This window comes from Bombina bombina, chromosome 1 (assembly GCF_027579735.1).
Source record: "Bombina bombina isolate aBomBom1 chromosome 1, aBomBom1.pri, whole genome shotgun sequence".
NCBI lineage: Eukaryota > Metazoa > Chordata > Amphibia > Anura > Bombinatoridae > Bombina > Bombina bombina.
Window position 1 is genome coordinate 379,162,709 of NC_069499.1, and position 23,080 is coordinate 379,185,788.

Below are 23,080 nucleotides of genomic sequence, written 5' to 3' on the forward strand. Positions count from 1 at the left end.
CTGGCTGCCTTATAATAGTCCATCAAGTTAGGGCCCCCGACCCCTCCTAGTGATCTATGTCAGTGTACTAAGGATTTAGAGATCCTAGCTGATTTTGTCCCTCTAATGAATGCTGAGAGATCTGTCTGTATCCTTTCTATATCTGCATTAATGATCTTTATTGGTAAGGCTCTGAATAAATAAAGTAATCGGGGCAGGATAGTCATTTTGACTGCTGCCAGTCATCCCAACTAAGATAAGTTGTATTTACGCCATTTTGTGATGTCTTGTCTGATTTTTTGGAATAGAGGTGGGTACTTGTATTTGTATAGGTGTTGTATCTGTTGTGGTAGGTTAATCCCCAGATATTTGAGTGTGTGCTTGACCCATTTGAAGTCAAAGTTTAACTCCAGTATTTTCCGAGTTTGATAGGGAATGGCAATGGGAAGAACTTCACATTTGTCCGAATTAACTTTGTAGCCTGAAATGTTCGAGAAAGATGCCAGCACCGTATATAGATTGGGTAAAGATATGAGAGATTTTGTGATTGTTAACAGAATATCATCTGCGAACAGGGCCAGTTTATATTCTGAGTGTGCTATTTTAACTCCCTCTATGTCCGGGTTTATTCTTATTCTAGCTGCTAGTGGCTCAATGCACAGCGCAAATAATAGAGGCGACAAGGGGCATCCCTGCCTCGTGCCATTAAATATGGGGAAGGTGGCGGACTTATAGCCTCCCGCAGTCACCTGAGCTTGGGGCCGCGAGTAGATTGCGTGAATAGCTGTCATAAAGGAACCCTCAAAACCCATCTTCTGTAAAACTTTGGTCATGTATCTCCAGTCGATTCTATCGAACGCCTTCTCTGCATCCAGCGATAGCAGCAGAGAAGGCGTCCCCTGTCTTTCTAAATGGTGGATAAGATTAGTGATTCTGCATATATTGTCCGGGGCCTCCCTGTCTTTAATAAATCCCACCTGATCTGGGTGAATCAAGCTATGTAGGATCTCCTTAAGCCGGTTTGCTAACACTTTAGTGAATAGTTTCAAATCCTGATTTATTAATGAAATTGGGCGGTAATTTTTACATCTTTTATGATCTCTCTCGGGCTTGGGGATCACCACTATTTTTTCTAACTGCAGCTCACTCGGGATAGGATTTCCCTCCAGGATATAATTGCAGAATTTGGTCAGATGTGGGATCAAGGTGTCACGGAACAATTTATAATACTCTCCCGAAAAGCCATCAGGGCCTGCTGCTTTACCGGGTTTAAGGTCCTTCACTGCTTTCACCACCTCCCGGGCAGTAATCGGGGCATTAAGGCTATCCGTCTGGTCTTTAGTAAGTAATTTTAATGGGCAATTTGCAAGGAACTCTTCAGTCCGTTTGTCAGTCTCTGTGTTATGTATGACTTTTTGTCCGTCGTATAATTTGCTATAAAAAATAGCAAATGTGTCCACTATGGTTTGTGGGTCCGACGTCAATGTCCCTTGTTCTTTTTTTCTATCATAGGGATAGATGACTGGTATTACAACTTAAAAGTTAACGCTCTTCAGGTTAGCGTGTCCTCAAAGCTGTTGTTAACTGTTTTGCGAAACAAAACTTTCACAAAACATGTCAAAAATACAATATAAAGTACAGTTAGACTCATAATAACACCATCTAAAATTATTGCAAAAATAGAATTGCACACAAAAGTTATAAGGGCTCAAATATATGAGGTCTCATGTGTTAGAAAAAAAAGGCAGGCAAAGGGCTTTAACATTGAGATACATATACATCTCTAAAGATGGATATATATATATATATATATATATATATATATATATATATATATATATATATATATATATATATATATATATATATATGTCTATATATTTGTACACATGTATTTATGAATTTATATATGTATATATGTATTTACAGACATATAGTTAATGACCAAATAAGATAATGGCACCTGTGTCCATGCTTATAGCACTGTACCAATAGACAAAAATCAAAATGTCCACCAGCAAAATAATTGCGTTTGTGGAATCTTGTAACTAGAGGAAAGACGAGTGAGCACACCACCTAGAATATCCCCAGTAACAAATAGAAAATTTCCCCACCTTTACCGTTATCATCAGGAGGAGACTGTACATGGGACCCGCATCAAAGTGATGACGTGACCCGCCATCAGAAAGCAGTCTAAAAGCTTATCTTTAGAATGGCAAGATATTGGCTATTAGTAGGATTTATATATGTACATTTTGTATGTATTCTGGGTCAGACCTTGTAAGTAAGTAAAATGTAGGTAAACAGTCGACAAGATGAGATCATTTCCTTAGTTGCACCTATAGTATTACCAGGGTTACATAAAAATTAAACTGGACAGAATTATGAGTATATACTCAGACTTCTAGGATGAGGCGCTAGACATTATAGACTGTTAAGTTATATAAAAATTGGTATTCAAATCCTTTGAGAAGCTTACACTTTTACCCACATGATCTGGAAATTAAATATGTATACCATGTATGAGAGTAAAATGGCACATCAAACATACTGTCAGATAAAATTGAAGGGTGGCAATATATATATATATATATATATATATATATATATATATATATAAATGTCTATATATTTGTACACATGTATTTATGAATTTATATATGTATATATGTATTTACAGACATATAGTTAATGACCAAATAAGATAATGGCACCTGTGTCCATGCTTATAGCACTGTACCAATAGACAAAAATCAAAATGTCCACCAGCAAAATAATTGCGTTTGTGGAATCTTGTAACTAGAGGAAAGACGAGTGAGCACACCACCTAGAATATCCCCAGTAACAAATAGAAAATTTCCCCACCTTTACCGTTATCATCAGGAGGAGACTGTACATGGGACCCGCATAAAAGTGATGACGTGACCCGCCATCAGAAAGCAGTCTAAAAGGGGATCATTGTGAACTAAGGAATAGAAAGAAGCGAGCCGTATGGGGAATATTGGCATTTGAGTCGCTTTTCCTGAAAAAGGTAACAGGAGTTCCCCTAAGACCGGTGAGCAGTCTAGGCGATGTAACATTTGGGAGCACAACACTACACGGAGTACAGTAAACGGGTGAGGTGGGGATTACAATTATTTTGCTGGTGGACATTTTGATTTTTGTCTATTGGTACATTACTATAAGCATGCACATAGGTGCCATTATCTTATTTGGTCATTAACTGTTAAGTTTTTCATGGATAATCCACATGATAGACAATAGAGCACTGTTCTATCCATGTTTCAAAAAGGGGCATTATTTCAAGCCTAAGAATTTTCATTATGGATCAAGAAACAAGCGACTGTGGAATTTTCAGGTTTTATTCACTACAAACAGCTAATGAACATGTGGGGGACTTGCAAGACCTAGAGACTGTGTTTTCTACCGACCACTCACTTTTGTCACTTAGAAAATAGTTTGACACCATGGAGACTCTGTAAATAAACGAAAATAAGCTAAAATAGGACATATGGACTCTCCAGAAATATGTAAGGAGTGGATTGATCCCAAGAGGGCTTAGAATCAATACATTTTCTACATTTAAAATTAAATGTACATGTTAAAAATGTTAAAATTAAGTCCTGCATTTATTGTAATGGTTTTTCCCAATGTCTCAATTCTAATGTCTAGTTAATTGCCATGTGATGCTCATTCCTTATCAATACTTGCTATAACTCTAAAATTTATAGTTGTCTTATGTCACAGTTTTAACCCTCTCCAAATTTTATTGTCTGTTTACTTAACTCATCTCACCCGGACCAGAATCTAACATTCCAATTGGCCTTACCAACTGTCTTTGATTAGCAATCAACTAAATATAGTTGACTCAGCTGACCTCCCTGTCTGTATATATTCCACACTAGTCTGGGAGGTGCATTGCACAGAGGTGGGTGCATTGCCTGGGCAGTGTACTTTTTAACAATAGCATATGTTCACATTTTCAAAGTGAACATTTTATAAGTGAGGCATTAATTTGTAAGAATTATACAATAATTGAACAAGGATTGGGCAAGGGGAAAGACACAAGGCAAGTACTCTTGTAATACTGTGTTTTATGTATCTCATTGTATCCTTTTGCAAGTGCTGCTGTAACACTTTCATAATAATGCTCAATATCTTCATATTCCTTTTTGCTACCTCTTGTCTCTATAACAAACTACATTACTCAATTACTCCTTTTCCCTCTCCACCTGCACTGTTCATTAGCCCATCTCTCTTATACTCACCTTACTTTGTACTCATGAACTTTACCTATTCCTAAACACTCTCTCTCCCCCCTGCACTTCAGAAAAAAAACAGTCTCTTTAATGCAAATCTGCTTCTCATCTCATGTCACTCTCCCTCTTGCTCATACTAGTTGCTGGCGACATCTCCCCTAATCGTGGTCCCTCACAACCTCCTAGCCTTTCACATCCTTGTGTGCCTTTTAATAGACTTCATAAACTAAACTCTGGTAGCCTTAATTGTATTCCTCTTACATCTAAAACCACCTTCCCCTTCACTTGTGCACTCTGGAACTCTCGCTCTGTTTGCAACAAGCTCACTTCTATTTATGATCTCTTTATCTCCCACTCTCTTAACCTTCTGGCTCTTACAGAAACCTGGCTCTCTGCTCCAGACACAGCATCCACTGCTGCACTGTCACATGGGGGGCTCCATTTCAGCCACACTCCTAGGTCTGGCAATAGACAAGGAGGTGGTGTCGGTATTTTACTTTCCTCTCGTTGCACCTTCCAACAAACACAGCCCTTCTCTTCACTCACATTTTCTTCATTTGAAACACACATGATTCGGCTATTCTCTTCCCTCTCTATACGTGTTGCAGTAATATACCGCCCCCTTGGCTCCCCAACTAAATTATTAGATCACTTTGCTGCCTGGCTTCCTTATTTCCTTTCCTCAGAGACCCCTGCACTCATTCTTGGCAACTTTAACATCCCTCTTGACAATCCCACTGCCTCCTCTGCAAAACAACTTCTTCAACTCACTTCCACTTTCGGGCCTGTCACAATGGACTGACTCTCCCACTCACAAAGATGGTCATTCCCTTGATCTGACTTTCACCTATTGATGCACTCTTTCAAATTTAACAAACTCCCCTTTTCCTCTCTCTGACCATCATCTCCTTACTTGCAACATCACTTCCCTAACTACAACTCCCCCTCCCTCTACCCCTCACACCAAACTTCACAGAAGCACTAAGTCACTAGATCTGCATCAGCTCGCTAGCTCTCTCAAACCTCTCCTCTCATCCATCACCTCCTGCCCTGACCAATCTATCTGCCAGTATAATTCCACCCTTACATCGGTCATTGACACTCTGGCCCCTTCAACCTTATCTCAGAAACCACACTCTCATCCTCAGCCCTGGCATACTCCTCTGACACGATACCAACGCAGATGCTCCCATACTGCTGAGCAACACTGGAGGAAATCTCGGAGTTTAGCTGACTTTCTTCACTACAAGTTGATTCTGAACTCCTACTATTCTGCCCTTAATCTTTATAAGCAACAATATTTTTCCAATCTCATCTCTACTCTTTCCTCTAACCCTAAACGTCTGTTCCCCATGTTCAACACTCTTCTCTGCCTACCCCCACCTCCTAACACAACCTCTCTCTCAGCTCAAGATTTTGACAGCCACTTCAACAACAAAATTGACTCCAACAGAAGTAAAATCAGCTCTCAACATACTTCCAATCTCCCACCCCCTCAAAAGCTCATGCTCACCCAAAACCCAAATATCCAAAAATGCAGCTCTTTTGCCCCTGTTAACGAGGATGAAGTTTCTGCCCTTATACTGTCCTCCCACCTCACTACCTGTCCCCTCGACCCCATCCCCTCACAGCTACTCCCTCTCTTCTACCCTCACCCCCATACTCACACACATTTTCAACCTCTCCCTCAGCACTGATATATTTCCCTCATCTCTAAAACATGCACTGGTCACACCTATCCTCAAAAACCTTCCCTCGATCCAACCTCCCCTTCCAACTACCGCCCTATTTCCCTACTCCCTCTTGCCTCAAAGCTTCTTGAAAACTAGTTTATGCATGTCTATCCCATTTCCTTACACTAAACTCTCTTGTCTTGGGGTCACACTTGAATCAGATCTTTCCTTCACTCCTCACATTCAGTCCTTGGCTAAAGCCTGCCACTTCCACCTTAAAAACATTTCCTTACACAAGATACAATCAAGATTTTAATCCACTCTCTCATCCTTTCCCATCTCTACTACTGCAACTCCGTCCTCTCTGGTCTGCTTAGCTGTCACATAGCTCCTTTACAATCCATTATGAATGCCTCTACCAGGCTCATCTTCCTTACTCATCGCTCTTCATCTGCTTCACCTTTCTGCCAATCCCTTCACTGGCTTTCTCTTGCCTCAAGGATTAAACATAAAATCCTCACCCTGACATATAAAGCTCTTAACTGCACTGCTCCCCCCTACATCTCAGAACTTGTCTCTAGATACTCTCCCGTTTCCTTCGATCAGCTCAGGATCTCCTCCTCTCTTGTTACTTCCTCACATTCCCGTTTACAGTACTTCTCAAGACTGGCCCTCATCTTGTGGAATTCCCTGCTTCACTCCATAAGACTCTCCCCTAGTTTTAACAGCTTCAAGCACTCCCTAAAATCTCTACTATTCAGGGATGCATACAACCAACACTAACCTTTCCTAACTCTATTGCTTTCCCCTTAAACCCCTTAGAATGTAAGCCTATGGGCCCAGCTGTTTACAGATCGCTTCATAAGAGCCAACTACAACAGTGAAACTCTCGGCAGGGCCCTCTACCCACTTGACCCCTACAAAAGCTATCCTGTGCGCCGACTATGTTTACAGCGCCGAATCTGTTGGCGCTCTACAAATACCTGATAATAATAATAATACATTCCAGGTGGAAGACACAGAATTTATTAAAATATGGAACAGTATACTATCAGACTGTTCATTAAAACTTATTGGAATGTTGGTAGAGTGTCCAAACAGCTATCTATGGTGTCAAAAGAGATTGCTGTTTTGCAGATAGAGTTAAATTCACGTAGCAAAGAGATACAGTTTTGTAAATTTGATAAGATTCTCCAGAGCTCAGTAGTAGAAGCTAAAAGTTTGATCATGGAGGTAAAACGTGACAAATACCTGAGGGATCTATCTGATTATGATGGAAATACAGTGTATATTTGGAACATAAAGCAAAGATCTAGCTTCAGAAGGAAGAATGATTAGAAAAGATTCCCAAAGGGAAATACATCATGTAGAGGAAATAGAGGTGGTCGTAGTAATATAAATAAATCAAGGAAGGTCACATTTTATGAGAGTTAAGCTGAATCTTGTGAGGAGGAAAGCAACTCTGGGGACTGCTCGACCTCTGGTGATGAAAGAGAGGTGAGAGCAGAGCCCAATGTACAAATATCAGACCAGTCTGTTAGACCTCAAACATTGGTTAATACAGATACAGTATCTAAGTATCAAACTGTACATGTATTGGCTACAGGTGATACAAATATAGATGTCAGGGACACAGACAGGTCAGATTTTGCCCTGGTATTTTCCAGGGCCCCAAATGGATCAGGAGGGGGGTTGGAGAAAAATAAAAGGGCATTCTTAAGGAAGTACCTCTTCCTCCACAGAGAGGAAGATCCAAAACAAAATACAATTGAATACTGTAATTAACCTAACTATAGATAATAGGTTAATAGGTTAATAAGGGACCTTAAGTTTAAAAAACATTACAAAGAGGCACATGTGATGGATGTTTCTGGTAACACTAGTCCACAGAAAACACATTCTAATAAAAGTCTTACATTTCAAGAGGTATGTGATGTGGAGACATTCGAGGCATTGTCATTGGAGGGAGATAGTGCATTAGGAATTTCAGAGACATCATCTGAAATTAAAGGTCCACCATTTAAAAGTGCTTCCAAGTTTTATCCTATCCACTCTAGAGGGAATATATTGGAAAAAATCCAGAAAAGGGTTTAACATGACCTTACTATCATAGCATATGGGATAAATGAGAACCAATATGGTAACCTGAGTATTGATGAAAATTCCACATTAAAGAATATGGGTGACAATAACGACTTGGTTATAAGAGCTGCAGATAAGGGGTGGGGGGGTGGGCTGTGGTTGTAATGGACAGACAATGTTTTTGTCAATGAGTACATGCATCAACTAACAGACCCCACCCATTATTTGACCCTTAGTACCAACCCTGTAAATAGGTTTAAGGAAGAATTACACCAACTTATTGATGATGGTAGAGAGGAAGGGTTTTTAGATGAAAAAAAAAACTGTGTTTTCTGTATGTTGAAAATCCAGTCACCCCTATCTTCAACTTTTTACCAAAAGTTCATAAGTCCCTCACCAATGTTAAAGGCCGCCCGATTGTAAGTGGCATAGGCTCTATGTTTGAACCCCTTTCCCAGTGGCTGGATGCTATACTCCAGCCGACAGTAAGAAACCTGACAGCTTTTTGAGGGCTACAAGGCAACTGCTGGTGGAATTGGAGTCCATCACATGGAATGAGGATCTGAATTGGTTGACAGTGGATGTAGTTGCTTTGTATTCCTCAATACCACATAATAAGGGTCTGGAGGCCCTGGGTTTCTTTTTATATAGAATGACCAACTATGATCAAAGGTTTCGCCAATATGCTCTTCGGGTGGCAGAAGTGTTGCTAACTTATAATTATTTTGTTTTTGAGGGTGTTCACTACCTTCAGCGATGTGGGACAGCTATGGGGGCAAAATTTGCCCCCTCCCATGCCATGCTTTTTAAGGGTTGGTGGGAGCTGTCACACATCTATGGATGTGGTGAGCACCTGAGAGACAAAATTATATATTACAGAAGATACATTGACGATCTTCTGATCATTTGGAAATGCAGTAAAGAGGAAGCCACATGGTTTGTGAATAAACTTAACTAAAACAAGGTTGGCATTCAATTTACTTCAAAATTTGGAGGTAGACAAATAAATTATCTGGATGTCACACTTCAAGGGACATTGGACAATAGGGTCATAACTGAAGTTTACAGGAAGCCTATCTCTGGCAACACTTTCCTCCATGCCCGTAGCTGCCATCCAAAAAGAGTTTTCAACTCTGTCATTAAAGGACAGTTTATTAGATTACGTAGAAATTGGAGTTTAATACTCATTCTAGGGACCTGGAGGAGAGGTTGAGCAGTAAAGGGTATAGAAGAAAGGATGTAGAAACATTCAGAAATCAAATAGTGGCAATGGAATGAGAGATACCTTGGATCAAGGGATTCTAAAAAAGAAAAAGACAATTTCAAAGGGATTTCATTCATTACACAATATAGCAACCAGATCCACCAGGTATGCAATATAATACATAAGCATTTTCAGATGCTGAAAGTGGATGATGGACTGGTAGACGTGGTTGCTAAAGGATGTAGCTTTACCTTTAAAAAGGGCAAATCCATAGGTAACACAGTGGTTCCCACACAGTTAAAGCCAGTTAAGACACAGGGTTCATCTTGGCTGCAAGTTAAAGACACCTATAGATGCAGCTATATGAAATGTGTGGCCTGTGATTATCTGCAGGTCGGAGAAGGCTTCAGGAGTTCGGTTACAGGGGAAGTATTCAAACACTTCTCCTGTTTAAACTGCAGGTCTACTTAGGTTGTGTATCTCCTTACGTGCACCCAATATGTGGGGTTCACAAGTAGAGAGATTAGACAAAGAATACGTGAGCATCTTTCAAGTATAAAACAGGGTAAATTAACTACCCCATTGGTGCAGCATTTTAGGGAGGTACACAACAAGAATGCAAATACGTTGTGGTGGACCATTATTGAGGTGGTGAGATGTAAAGAGAGGGGAGGTGATAGGGACAAACTTTTGGGCAAGAGAGAGGTTTTTCAGATACACAGGCTCAAGGTCCCAGATGGATTTAGTAAAGACTATGATGTCAATAATTTCTGTGAATAATTGGCCTGGGCCTGTCTAGGTAATTGTAACCTTTGGGAGTTTTTTTGCAAACTAACATTCTACTCACTTAAGGTTACTGTCAGGCATATTTTACACTATATGTGGAAATATATCCCATATGATTAGCATTTAGTACTAAAAAGGATCATATATATAACTGAGGTTAAAAGTTAATAAAGGGAAAAAACTGTCAAGAGGTTGACTGTGTATTATGATCCCAAATAAGTGAATAGCAATTAATCGTAGATAAGAGGTAATTGGAATTTAAGTATTAATGTTGTACAGCTTTTGTAGTGATATGAAATTTAACATTTGTATTATAATACATTATTACTCTGGTATAAAGATTGTTATTTTGATAAATTCAATACACCATAGCTTAGGGGTGGAGACTTGAGGAGCCTACACCAGGCTTTTTGTTTTTAGCCAATCATATTGTTTATATGGATTGAAAAGGGTAGTTTTTACCCCAGACTGCAGCTAGGATTATGGCTTTGACAGCCAAAAACAATGTATATGGAGTTTTTTAGGTGAAGGCAAGAGGGGATATTAGCCTAGATGTGCTAATTACCTATGCAATAATTTATATTGATTTACTTTCGCAAATATAATGGACTTTAATCTCATGCTTTTATCTCCACCATAATTTTTGGGGTAAAAGCATTTTTTTGCTGTAAAGGCAAGCGGGGATTTCTATTGATTTATAGTGCTTTTATCTCCACTATAATTTTAATGAATTTTGATTTTGCTCTGTAATGAGCTTTACCTAGCAGCAATCAAAAATCTATCTACTGCTGATGTGTTCTAATAAGAACAAAATGGCCGTCCAGTAATGATTTTTGTATTTGCTGCGTGTACCACAATAGGGGATCGCTGTATGTTAACACAGTATTTTAAAGCAACAAGCTGAGATGTTGCATATCTAATTTGCATATCTTACCCAGAATCCTCTGGTGCATTGGTAACAATGTATATGGAGTTTTTTTGGGTGAAGGCAAGCACGGATACTTGCCTAGACGTGCTAATTAACATGCTTTTTTCTCCACCATAATTTTAATGAATATATATATATATATATATATATATATATATATATATATATATATATATATATATATATATATATATATATATATATATATATATATATATATATATATTATATATATTGGAGCCCTTTACAGTTAAGTATATAAAAACATGTAAAATCATAGTTATGCAAGATTCATATTTAATAAAGTGTACTTCACATTCCAATGTTCTGCACATAGGGGAATATGTTCTACGTATTTATATATATATATATATATATATATATATATATATATATATATATACAGTGGGGCAAAAAAGTATTTAGTCAGCCACCAATTGTGCAAGTTCTCCCACTTAAGAAGATGAGCGAGGCCTATAATTTTCATCATAGGTGTACCTCAACTATGAGAGACAAAATGTGGAGGGGGAGGAGGCATGGGATTACCAGATCTTCTAACTTACTATTATGCTGCACAATTAGCCCAAACAACTCTATGGCATAACAAAACAGATAGCATTCAATGGGTCCAGCTAGAATCTGATATGGTTATGATTGACCCAATTTATAAATTACTTTGGTCTAGAAGGCCTTCCAGACCTTCAAACTGGAAGACTTTCCTATCTATCTCACACACTGTCTCACAATTGGATTCCTGACCATGAAGTTCAAACTACTTTCAGAGAAATCCAGAGCAACCCCACTATTGACTTTCTCCTCGACCACAGATTCGGGGCTCCAGACTAAATGGGCAAATAAGGGATTATATAGAATCGCAGATACACTGCGTAACCAATCCTTCATGGATTTTAAGACATATGTTGACCTTGGCGGCCAAGACAGACCTAGTTGGTTCCATTATTTGCATCTTAGGGCAAGAGTGGCTGACATTATAGGTAATTCCAGCAGGGAAGGCTCTACCTATCTAGAACATCTTTGTTTAGCTACTCACAGATTAAAAGGAACTATTTCTAGATTATATTCCATATTTAATAACCCATTAGCATCACCTAAACTTCCCTTTATGCTTAAATGGGAAAAAGACTTTAATGTTTCTTGGTCACTCGAAAAAAGGAACACCACCCTTCATAGGGGCCCCTCATTCTCCATTTGTGCACATTTAAAAGAAAATTATATGAAGGTTGCATTTAGGTGGTACTTCCACCCTTCCAGATTACATGGCCCAGACCCAGGGGGGGAAATTGTTTAAGAGGCTGTGATAAGAGAGGGGTTTACCCTCATATGTGGTGGTATTGTCTGCATGTTTCCAACATTTGGTCACAAACCTCAGAATTAATGAGTTCCATTTTTGATACTTCTATAAAATTAACGCCCACACAGGCCCTTCTTCATGAACCCCTGCCTGGGCTGGGCAAATCAAGAAATAAACTCTTGTTCTTTATTTGCACAATAGTTAGATTAACTATAGCTCGATACTGGAAGTCAGTGGTTCCAACATTTCAGATTATTTTGAACAAAATAGCTTACTACTACCAAATGAGCAGTAATGCTGCTTACCTTTTAGACACTAAAGAACAGTTCATCTCCATATGGGAACCATGGATTATGTACTCAGAGTCTAGCACTAGAAGGTAATAAAGCACAAATACACTTTACCACATTGGTTTGCCTGTGCTACATATTAGTTACTATGGGTTAGATAAGATTGTCGCTACTATACTGGAAGCATTGCTCAAGAATAGATGCAAAAGATGTATGCACAAGGTTTTGGTAACATGGTTGTTCATCATAGTTGTAGAAGTGGTTTGATCAGTGAAAACCCCCTTTGGGTCAGAACAACAATGATGTGAAGGAGGCACTTTACTTTCTGACCTGGAGTGCATATTGTAATGACCAACTATTTTTCCTTCCATACGCCCTTAGCTGTGACTTGTTATTTATGACTGTGACCTGATATTGTTATATTACTGTTGTGATGTATACTTGAGGAACAAAATAATAAAAATATTTTTTTCAATTAAATAAATTACCTAAATTAAATACAATTAAATAAATAAAAAAAAACACTAAATTACAGAAAATAAAAAACAAATGACAAGATCTTTAAACTAATTACACCTAATTTAATAGCCCTATCAAAATAAAAAAGCCCCCCCCCAAAATAAAAAAAACCCTAGCCTAAACTAAACTATCCATAGCCCTTAAAATGGCCTTTTGCTGCCAAATCAACTTTTTACCTGTAAAAAAATACACACAGCCCCCCAACAGTAAAACCAACCACCCACACAACCAACCCCCCAAACAAAACCCTAACTAAAAAATCCTAAGCTCCCCATTGCCCTGAAAAGGGCATTTGGATGGGCATTGCCCTTAAAAGGACATTTAGCTCTATTGCTGCCCAAAGCCCTAACCTAAAAAATACCCCACCCAATACACCCTTAAAAAAATCCTAACACTAACCCCGGAGATTCACTTATCGGGAGAAGTCTTCATCCAAGCGGCAAGATGTCCTCAACGACGCCAGCAGAAGTGGTCCTCCAGATGAGCAGAAGTGGTCCTCCAGATGGGCAGAAGTCTTCATCCAGATGGCATCTTCTATCTTCATCCATACAGCGCGGAGCAGGTCCATCTTCAAGAAATCCGATGCGGAGCATCCTCTTCTTCCGACGGACTAATGATGAATGAAGGTTCCTTTAAATTACGTCATCCAAGATGGCGTCCCTTAGATTCTGATTAGCTGATAGGATTGCCTTTAAGGGCAATGGGTAGCTTAGTTTTTTTTTAGAATTAGGTTTTTTATTTTGGGGGGTTGGTTGGGTGGTGGGTTTTACTGTTGGGGGGACTTTGCATATTTTTACAGGTATAAAAGTGGTTTAACTTAGGGCAATGCCCAACAAAAGGCCCTTTTAAGGGCTATTGGTAGTTTATTGTAGGCTAGGGGGTGTTTTATCTTGTTTTTTTATATAGGGCTATTAGATTAGGTGTAATTGTTTTTATTTTTGATTATTTCGTTTTTTTATTATTTTTTGTAAGCTTAGTTTTTTCGATTTTTTTTGTAATTTAATGTTTATTATTTTTTTTGTAATTTTAGATTTTTTTATTTTTTTCGTAGTAAGTTTTTATAAATTTGTAATTTAGATTTTTTTAATTGGTAGTATTTTTTTATTTTATTAGAATAGTAATGTTAGGTTAATTTATAGTTTAATGTTAGGTTTATTTTTATTTCACATGTAAGTTCACATATACATTTTTTTTTATTTTGAGATAGTTATATTGTAATTTTAATTTTAAGTTAGGGGGGTGTTAGGTTTAGGGGTTAATAGTTAATTTAATGTTTTGCTATGTGGGGGAGCGGTGGTTTTGGGGTTAATAGGTTTATTTAGTAGCAGCGGCGATGTGGGGGCCGGAGGTTTGGGGTTAATAGGTTTACTTAGTAGCGGCGATGTGGGAGGCCAGAGATTTAGGGGTTAATAGGTTTATTTAGTGTTATGTGTGTGACTCGAACTCATTAAGTGGGTCAAGTGGGCAGCATGAAAGTAAGGGATGATATTTGGTAAGCCTAGACCACCTTTCGTGGTTTTTCTCTGTAAAGTCTGCTTGGAGGTCCTAGGTTTTTTACCTCTCCAAACATATGAGGTAATGAGGCTCTGGAGTTTATTGAGGATGGGTCTAGGCACGTTAATTGGAAGACACCAAAAATGGTAAGTTATCTTGGGGATAAAGGACATTTTGATATGCTTCCAGTCCATGATATCTCTCTGTATTCCCAGGTGTCTAGTAGTTTTTGTAGCTCAGGGAGTCTATCTGAGAAGTTTTTGGATATGACAATGGAAGTGTTCATGCTAAGGTGTATTCCTAATAATTTGATAGAATATGCAGACCATTGAAACTTAATTTTTTTCTGCAAGTGGGTCAGTTCAGGTGGTGAGATGTTAATTTGCAGGTCTTCAGTCTTGGATACATTCAATTTATAGTAACTCATGGTGCTGAAAAGGTCAAGTAATCTGAAGACGGCTAATAAGGATTTTGATGGGAGAGTCAGGAGGTGGGTAATGTCATCTGCATAGAGTGTGATTTTATGTTGAGTATCTTTTATATGGAAACCTGAGATATCTGGATCTAGTCTGATGACTTGTGCTATGGGTTCTATTGAAAGTGCAAATAGCAATGATGAGAGGGGACACCCTTGTCTGGTTCCATTGAAAATTTCGAGAGAATTAGACTGGAAGCCCACTTCATTCACTTTAGCAGAAGGGCCAGAGTACAGAGCTTGCTCTGCAGTAATGAATTTGTTTGGGAAATTGAAAACTCTCATAGTCTCCCATAGATATTCCCACCTCACTCTGTCAAATGTCTTTTTGGCATCTAACAACAGGGCGAGGAGGGGCACCCCCTCCCTTGCAGCCTCAGTGAGGATATTAAGTATGCATCTAGTGGCATCCCGCCCTTCTCTCAGGGAAATGAAACCCACTTAGTCTGGATGGACCAAGGTGGAAATTATTTTAGAAAGCCTATCGGCTATCATTTTGGTGTACAATTTGGTATCAATATTGAGTAGTGAGATAGGGTCTTTAGCTGCCACAGTCTTTAGGATCTTTACCAGGTTTAAGCATAGTGGTAATTGTGGCTTCTAGGAATTCCTTGCGGGAAAGATCCTTAGGCATTACTTCATTAAAAGTTCTGCACAGGATGGGAGCGACCATGGGTTCAAATGTTTTGTAAAATTGACATGTGAAACCATCAGGTCCTGGGGACTTAGCCAATTTAATTTCTTTAATGCTTGTTTGCACTTCTTCAAGTGTGATTGGGGAAATAAGAACCTGCAAGTTCTCTTCTGTGAGGCAAAGGAAGGTTTAGGGTGTTTAGAAATTAGCAAATTTCTGTTGTGGGGATAAGGTGGTTAGAGTCATTATGTATGATAATACAGCCATTACAGAGATTTTCATTCCACACTTAAGTTTTTTTTTTCTAACACTCTCTCCCCATCGATGTCTATGGGGGAAAGCCTGCATGAGCACGTCAAAGCAGCCCTGGATTTTGTGCGATATGGAGCTTAACACCACCATATCGCACGCACAAGGAAGCTTTTCAGTAACTCATAATTGCAGCGCTATAAAGAGTGAAATAACACAACTTTTTTGGCATTAGTTTTGCACCCTGTTTAGCGCAAAACTCTTAATCTAGGTGAATGTAACTAAGTGGTTACAATGGTTACCTTTTGTTGGTTTTTTTGTCCTAATTGGGGGCGGGGTTTGTTTTCTCACTGCTATATATTTGTTTGATTTTGTATACACTGCGTCTGAGGAAGGGGATACTTTGTCCCTGAAACATCACTGTTCACAGTAAAGGAAATTTTGGAAGACTAGAGTGCAAGTTTGGTTTGTCTTGTTTATGATTACAGTTGCACCCTGGCAGCTGTTGGACTGAGTGAAAGTGCACGTCTTTGCTATCTATATATCTATCTATCTATCATCTATCTATCTATCTATCTATCTATCTATCTATCTATATATTTTAAAATACATAGAACATATTCTACTATGTGCAGAACATTCAAATGTGAAATATGTACGGTAATTACATAGTTAAAACTTTTATTGAATTTGAATATTGCATAACAATGCTTTTACATGTTTTAATCCACTTAATTGCAAAGGACTCCAAGGCACGTATATATATATATATATGTGTCTATATATGTATACATACTGTATGTATTTATGTGTTTATATGTGTATATATGTCTGTAAATACATATATACACATATAAATGCATAAAACATATGTACACATATAAAGATATATATATATATATATATATATATATATACACACATATAAAGATATATATATATATATATATATATATATATATATATATATCTTTATATGTGTATATATATATATATATATATATATCTTTATATGTGTACATATGTTTTATGCATTTATATGTGTATATATGTATTTACAGACATATATACACATATAAACACATAAATACATACAGTATGTATACATATATAGACACATATATATATATATATATATATATATATATATATATATATATATATATATATATATATACGTGCCTTGGAGTCCTTTGCAGTTAAGTAGATTAAAACATGTAAAAGCATTGTTATATATATACAGTATCTATACTATAATTGCGTTTATAATTTCCTTCACCATCGGCAGTGGCTCACGCATCCTCAATGGAATGTTGGCAGCGTGAGGCCAAAGGAATTCACCTGGATGCAGCGAAGCTGCATTCAGGTGAATTCTGAAAATATTGCAGGGTGGTGAAAGAATCCAAAGAAGGTGGATTCTTTCACCACCCTGCCATTTTCGGAATCCACCGGGATGCAGCATTAGCAAACAGAGCATTAAAAAAGCAAAAACTAACTGCCCACATCAAGTTTTAAAAAAACAAACTATCCGCCGGCATCAAGTATTAAAAAAAAACCTAATCACCCGCAATATGTTTAAAAAAAAAAAACCCGTCCGCGTCAAGTATTAAAAAAAAAAACGTCCGCGTCAAGTATTAAAAAAAATCCTAATCGCCAGCACTGTTTTAATAAAAATAAAAAAATATAAAAATTATTAACCCATAAACTGCCACCAACGCAGTCAACTAATTTAATTATTAAAGGGACAGTATACACTCATTTTCATATAACTGCATGTAATAGACACTACTATAAAGAATAAGATGCACAGACACTGATATAAAAATCCAGTATAAAACTGTTTATACACTTACTTAGAAGCTCTTAGTTTAGCTCTGTTGAAAATGTAGCTGGAAAGCCCACTGCAAGTGGAAAATAAGACACTCCCCCTCCCCCTTCTTTTGCATATGAAAATACCCTTTACACAAACATGAGCAAGCTGGAGTAGGTAGCTGACGGTATTCTCATAAAACTTTGGGGCTTGGTTAGGAGTCTGAAAATCAGAGCAATGTTATTTAAAAAAAAGCAAAACTATACATTTAAAAAAAAAAAAAACTTTATGGGCTATATAAATAGATAATTTACAAAACATTTATGCAAAGAAAAAATGAGTGTATAATGTCCCTTTAACTCCTACACCGCCAACCCTACAAAGCTAATAAAATTGATGAAGACTTCTTGCCACCCTGATGAAGACTTCTTGCCGGCTGGATGGATCCTTCAAGTGGAACTTCAAAACTGTAAGAGGTTCATCAGGGGTTAATGTTAGGTTTTTTTAAGGTTTTTTTGGGTGGGTTTTATTTTTAGTTTAGGGTCTTGGCATGTAAAAGAGCTAAATGCCCTTTTAAGGGCAATGCCCATACAAATGTCCTTACCAGGGCAATGGGGAGCTTAGTTTTTTTTAGATAGTTATTTTATTTGGGGGGTTGGTTGTGGGGGTGATGGGTTTTACTGTTGAGTGGTGGTGTTTGTATTTTTCTTCCAGGTAAAAGAGCTGATTTCTTTGGGACAATGCCCCACAAAAGGCCCTAAGGGCCATTGGTAATTTGTTGTAGGCTAGGGTTTTTTATTTTGGGGGGCTTTTTTATTTTGATAGGGCTATTAGATTAGGTGTAATTCTTTTTTATTTTTGATAATTTGTTTCTTATTTTTTGTAATCTAGTGTTTGTTTTTTATGTAATTTAGTTATTTTTATTTTTAGTCATTTTAGTGTTTATTGTTTTTTTGTAATGTTAGGTTTTAGTGTAAGGCAGCTTAGGTTTTATTTCACAGGTAAGTTTATATTTATTTTAACTACGTAGTTAGTAAATAGTTAACTATTTACTAACTAGTCTACCTAGTTAAAATAAATACAAACTTACCTGTGAAATAAAAATAAAACCTAAGCTAACTACAATATAACTATTAGTTATATTGTAGCTAGCTTAGGTTTTATTTTACAGGTAAATTTGTATTTAGTTTAAAATAGATATTATTTAGTTAATAATTGTAACTTTAGTTTAGCTGTATTTTAATTATGTTAAAGTTAGGGAGTGTTAAACTTAGGGTTATGTTAGGGTTAGGTTTAGGGGGCTAATAGATTTAATTAGTGGTAGTGATGTGGGAGCCCAGAGGTTTATGGGTTAATAACGTTAGTATAGTGGCAGAGACACCAGGAGCGGCAGATTAGGGGTTAATAGTTTTATGTAGGTGGCTGAGATGCTGGGGGTGGCAGATTAGGGGATAATAACTGTATGTAGGTGGCAGCGATGTCGGTGGTGGCAGATTAGGGGTGTTTAGACTTGGGGTTTATGCTAGGGTGTTAGGTTTAAACATAACTTTTTCTTTCCCCATAGACTTCAATGGGGCTGCGTTATGGAGCTTTTCATTCCGCGATCAAAGTTGTTAGACTTTTTTATGCTGGCTCTCCCTATTGATGTCTATGGGGAAATTGTGCACAAGCACATCAAAGCAGCTTTTGATTTTGGTGCGGAGTGGAGCTCAAAGCAACCATTTCACCTGCACAAGCCTTTTTTTTAAACTAGTAATAGCAGCGCAATAGGGAGGTGAAATAACGCTGCTTTTGTGGCGGTCATTAAAATCCCTATAGCGCTCAAAAACTTGTAATCTAGCTGTAAATCTATTAACCCCTAAACTGTCATCCCCCCACTAATGCAGTAATCTAATTTAACTATTAACACCTACACCGCCAATCCCACAACTCAAATAAATCATTTAAATTTGAAATCCACCAACCTAACAACGCTTAAATTAAACCCTTAATTACTTAAAATAATAAACAACTACATTACTTAAAACAATAAAAATAAAAATCTTACGGCTAGATTACAAATTTTGCTAACCTGGGGCCCGATCCTATATGCAGCGTCGCCCGCAAATGCCGGCGACGCTGAATTTTGCGCTGGTTTGGTATCCTATATACGGAGTAACCTAGAAGTTACGCCCGTATATTTCTGCCGTCGCCCGTAGTTTTTTGGGCCATAGGCAGGTATACCAAACCCGCGCAGTTTGGTATCCAATATACAGCGTAAGGACTTACGTGGCGAAAATGGAGAAATCTTACTCCATTTTCACCTCGCCACAAAAAGCAGCCGTAAGAAGCCTTACTCTGTCTATTGGAGCCCGGTAACTACCTAAACTACCTGCAAAATAAAACCTAACACCTAACGCATGCGCAATGTCTATCTACCTGTCAACCGCGATCCCCCGCCGCAATCCCTAAAAAAGTATTTAACCCCTAAACCACCGCTCCCGGACCCCGCCGCCATCTACATAAACTAACCCCCTACTGTGAGCCCCTAAAACCGCCACCATCTAACTGATCTATCCCCTAATGTGAACCCCTAAAATGGCCCCCATCTACCTTATCTATCCCCTAATCTGACCCCTTACACCGCCGCCACCTATATAAAAATTATTAACCCCTAATCTAATCCCCCTAAAATAATTATCTCTATTACCAGCCCTTAAAAGGGCCTTTTGCGGGGCTTTGCCCCAAAGTAAACAGCTCTTTTGCCCTATAACCTGCCCTCCCTACACCGCCGCTACCTATATTAATAGTATTAACCCCTAATGTAAGCCCCCTACACCGCCGCCATCTATATTAAAATTATTAACCCCTAATTTAATCTACCTACCCCGCCGCCAGCTATATTATCTATATTAACCCTAAGTATATTATAGTTAATATAATTATTACATGATATATATTAACTATATTCACATAATTATATTAGGGTTAATATAGTTAATATAGTTACTATAGTATTTATATTAACTATCGGCTAGATTTAGAGTTCTGCGGCCAAAGGGGTGCTTTAGCTACGCTGGCGTTTTTTTCTCCCGCACCTTTTAAATACCGCTGGTATTTAGAGTTCACAGAAGGGCTGCGTTAGGCTCCAAAAAGGGAGCGTAGAGCATATTTACCGCCACTGCAACTCTCAATACCAGCGTTGCTTACGGACGCGGCCAGCTTCAAAAACGTGCTCGTGCACGATTCCCCCATAGGAAACAATGGGGCTGTTTGAGCTGAAAAAAAAACCTAACACCTGCAAAAAAGCAGCGTTCAGCTCCTAACGCAGCTACATTGTTTACTATGGGGAAACATTTCCTAAGTCTGCACCTAACACCCTAACATGTACCCCGAGTCTAAACACCCCTAACCTTACACTTATTAACCCCTAATCTGCCGCCCCCGCTATCGCTGACCCCTGCATATTATTATTAACCCCTAATCTGCCGCTCCGTACACCGCCGCAACCTATATTATACCTATGTACCCCTAATCTGCTGCCCCTAACATCGCCGACCACTATGTTATATTTATTAACCCCTAATCTGCTGCCCCCGCTATCGCTGACACCTGCATATTATTATTAACCCCTAATCTGCTGCTCCGTACACCGCCGCAACCTACATTATCCCTATGTACCCCTAATCTGCTGCCCCTAACACCGCCGACCCCTATATTATATTTATTAACCCCTAATCTGCCGCCCCCAACGATGCCTCCACCTACCTATAATTATTAACCCCTAATCTGCCGACCGGATCTCACCGCTACTATAATAAATGTATTAACCCCTAAACCTAAGTCTAACCCTAACCCTAAATAAATTAACTCTTATTAAATAACTTATTCCTATTTAAAGCTAAATACTTACCTGTAAAATAAACCCTAATATAGCTACAATATAAATTATAATTATATTGTAGCTATTTTAGGATTAATATTTATTTTACAGGCAACTTTGTAATTATTTTAACCAGGTACAATAGCTATTAAATAGTTAATAACTATTTAATAGTTACCTAGTTAAAATAATTACAAAATTACCTGTAAAATAAATACTAACCTAAGTTACAATTAAACCTAACACTACACTATCATTAAATTAATTAAATACAATACCTACAATTATCTACAATTAAACCTAACACTATACTATAAATAAATTAATTAAATACAATACCTACAAATAAATACAATGAAATAAACTAACTAAAGTACAAAAAATAAAAAAATATTTACAAACATTAGAAAAATATTACAACAATTTTAAACTAATTACACCTACTCTAAGCCCCCTAATAAAATAACAAAGCCCCCCAAAATAAAAAAAATGCCCTACCCTATTCTAAATTTAAAAAGTTCAAAGCTCTTTTACCTTACCAGCCCTGAAAAGGGCCCTTTGCGGGGCATGCCCCAAAGAATTCAGCTCTTTTGCCTGTAAAAAAACCACATACAATACCCCCCCAACATTACAACCCACCACCCACATACCCCTAATCTAACCCAACCCCCCCTTAAATAAACCTAACACTAATCCCCTGAAGATCTTCCTACCTTACCTTCACCTCGCCGGGTATCACACTGATCCGTCCTGGCTCCGATGTCTTGATCCAAGCCCAAGAGGGGGGCTGAAGATGTCCATGATCCGGTGAAGTCTTCATCCAAGCGGGAGCTGAAGAGGTCCATGATCCGACTGAAGTCTTCTATCAAGCGGCATCTTCAATCTTCTTTTTTATTTTGGGGGGCTTTGTTATTTTATTAGGGGGCTTAGAGTAGGTGTAATTAGTTTAAAATTGTTGTAATATTTTTCTAATGTTTGTAAATAATTTTTTTTTTGTAACTTAGTTCTTTTTTATTTTTTGTACTTTAGTTAGTTTATTTAATTGTATTTATTTGTAGGTATTGTATTTAATTAATTTATTGATAGTGTAGTGTTAGTTTTAATTGTAGATAATTGTAGGCATTGTAATTAATTAATTTATTGATAGTGTAGTGTTAGGTTTAATTGTAATTTAGGTTAGGATTTATTTTACAGGTAATTTTGTAATTATTTTAACTAGGTAACTATTAAATAGTTCTTAACTATTTAATAGCTATTGTACCTGGTTAAAATAATTACAAAGTTGCCTGTAAAATAAATATTAATCCTAAAGTAGCTACAATATAATTATAATTTATATTGTAGCTATATTAGGATTTATTTTACAGGTAAGTATTTAGCTTTAAATAGGAATAATTTATTTAATAATAGTTAATTTATTTCGTTAGATTTAAATTATATTTAATTTAGGGTTAGAGTTAGACTTAGCTTTAGGGGTTAATACATTTATTATAGTAGCGGTGTGGTCCAGTCGGCAGATTAGGG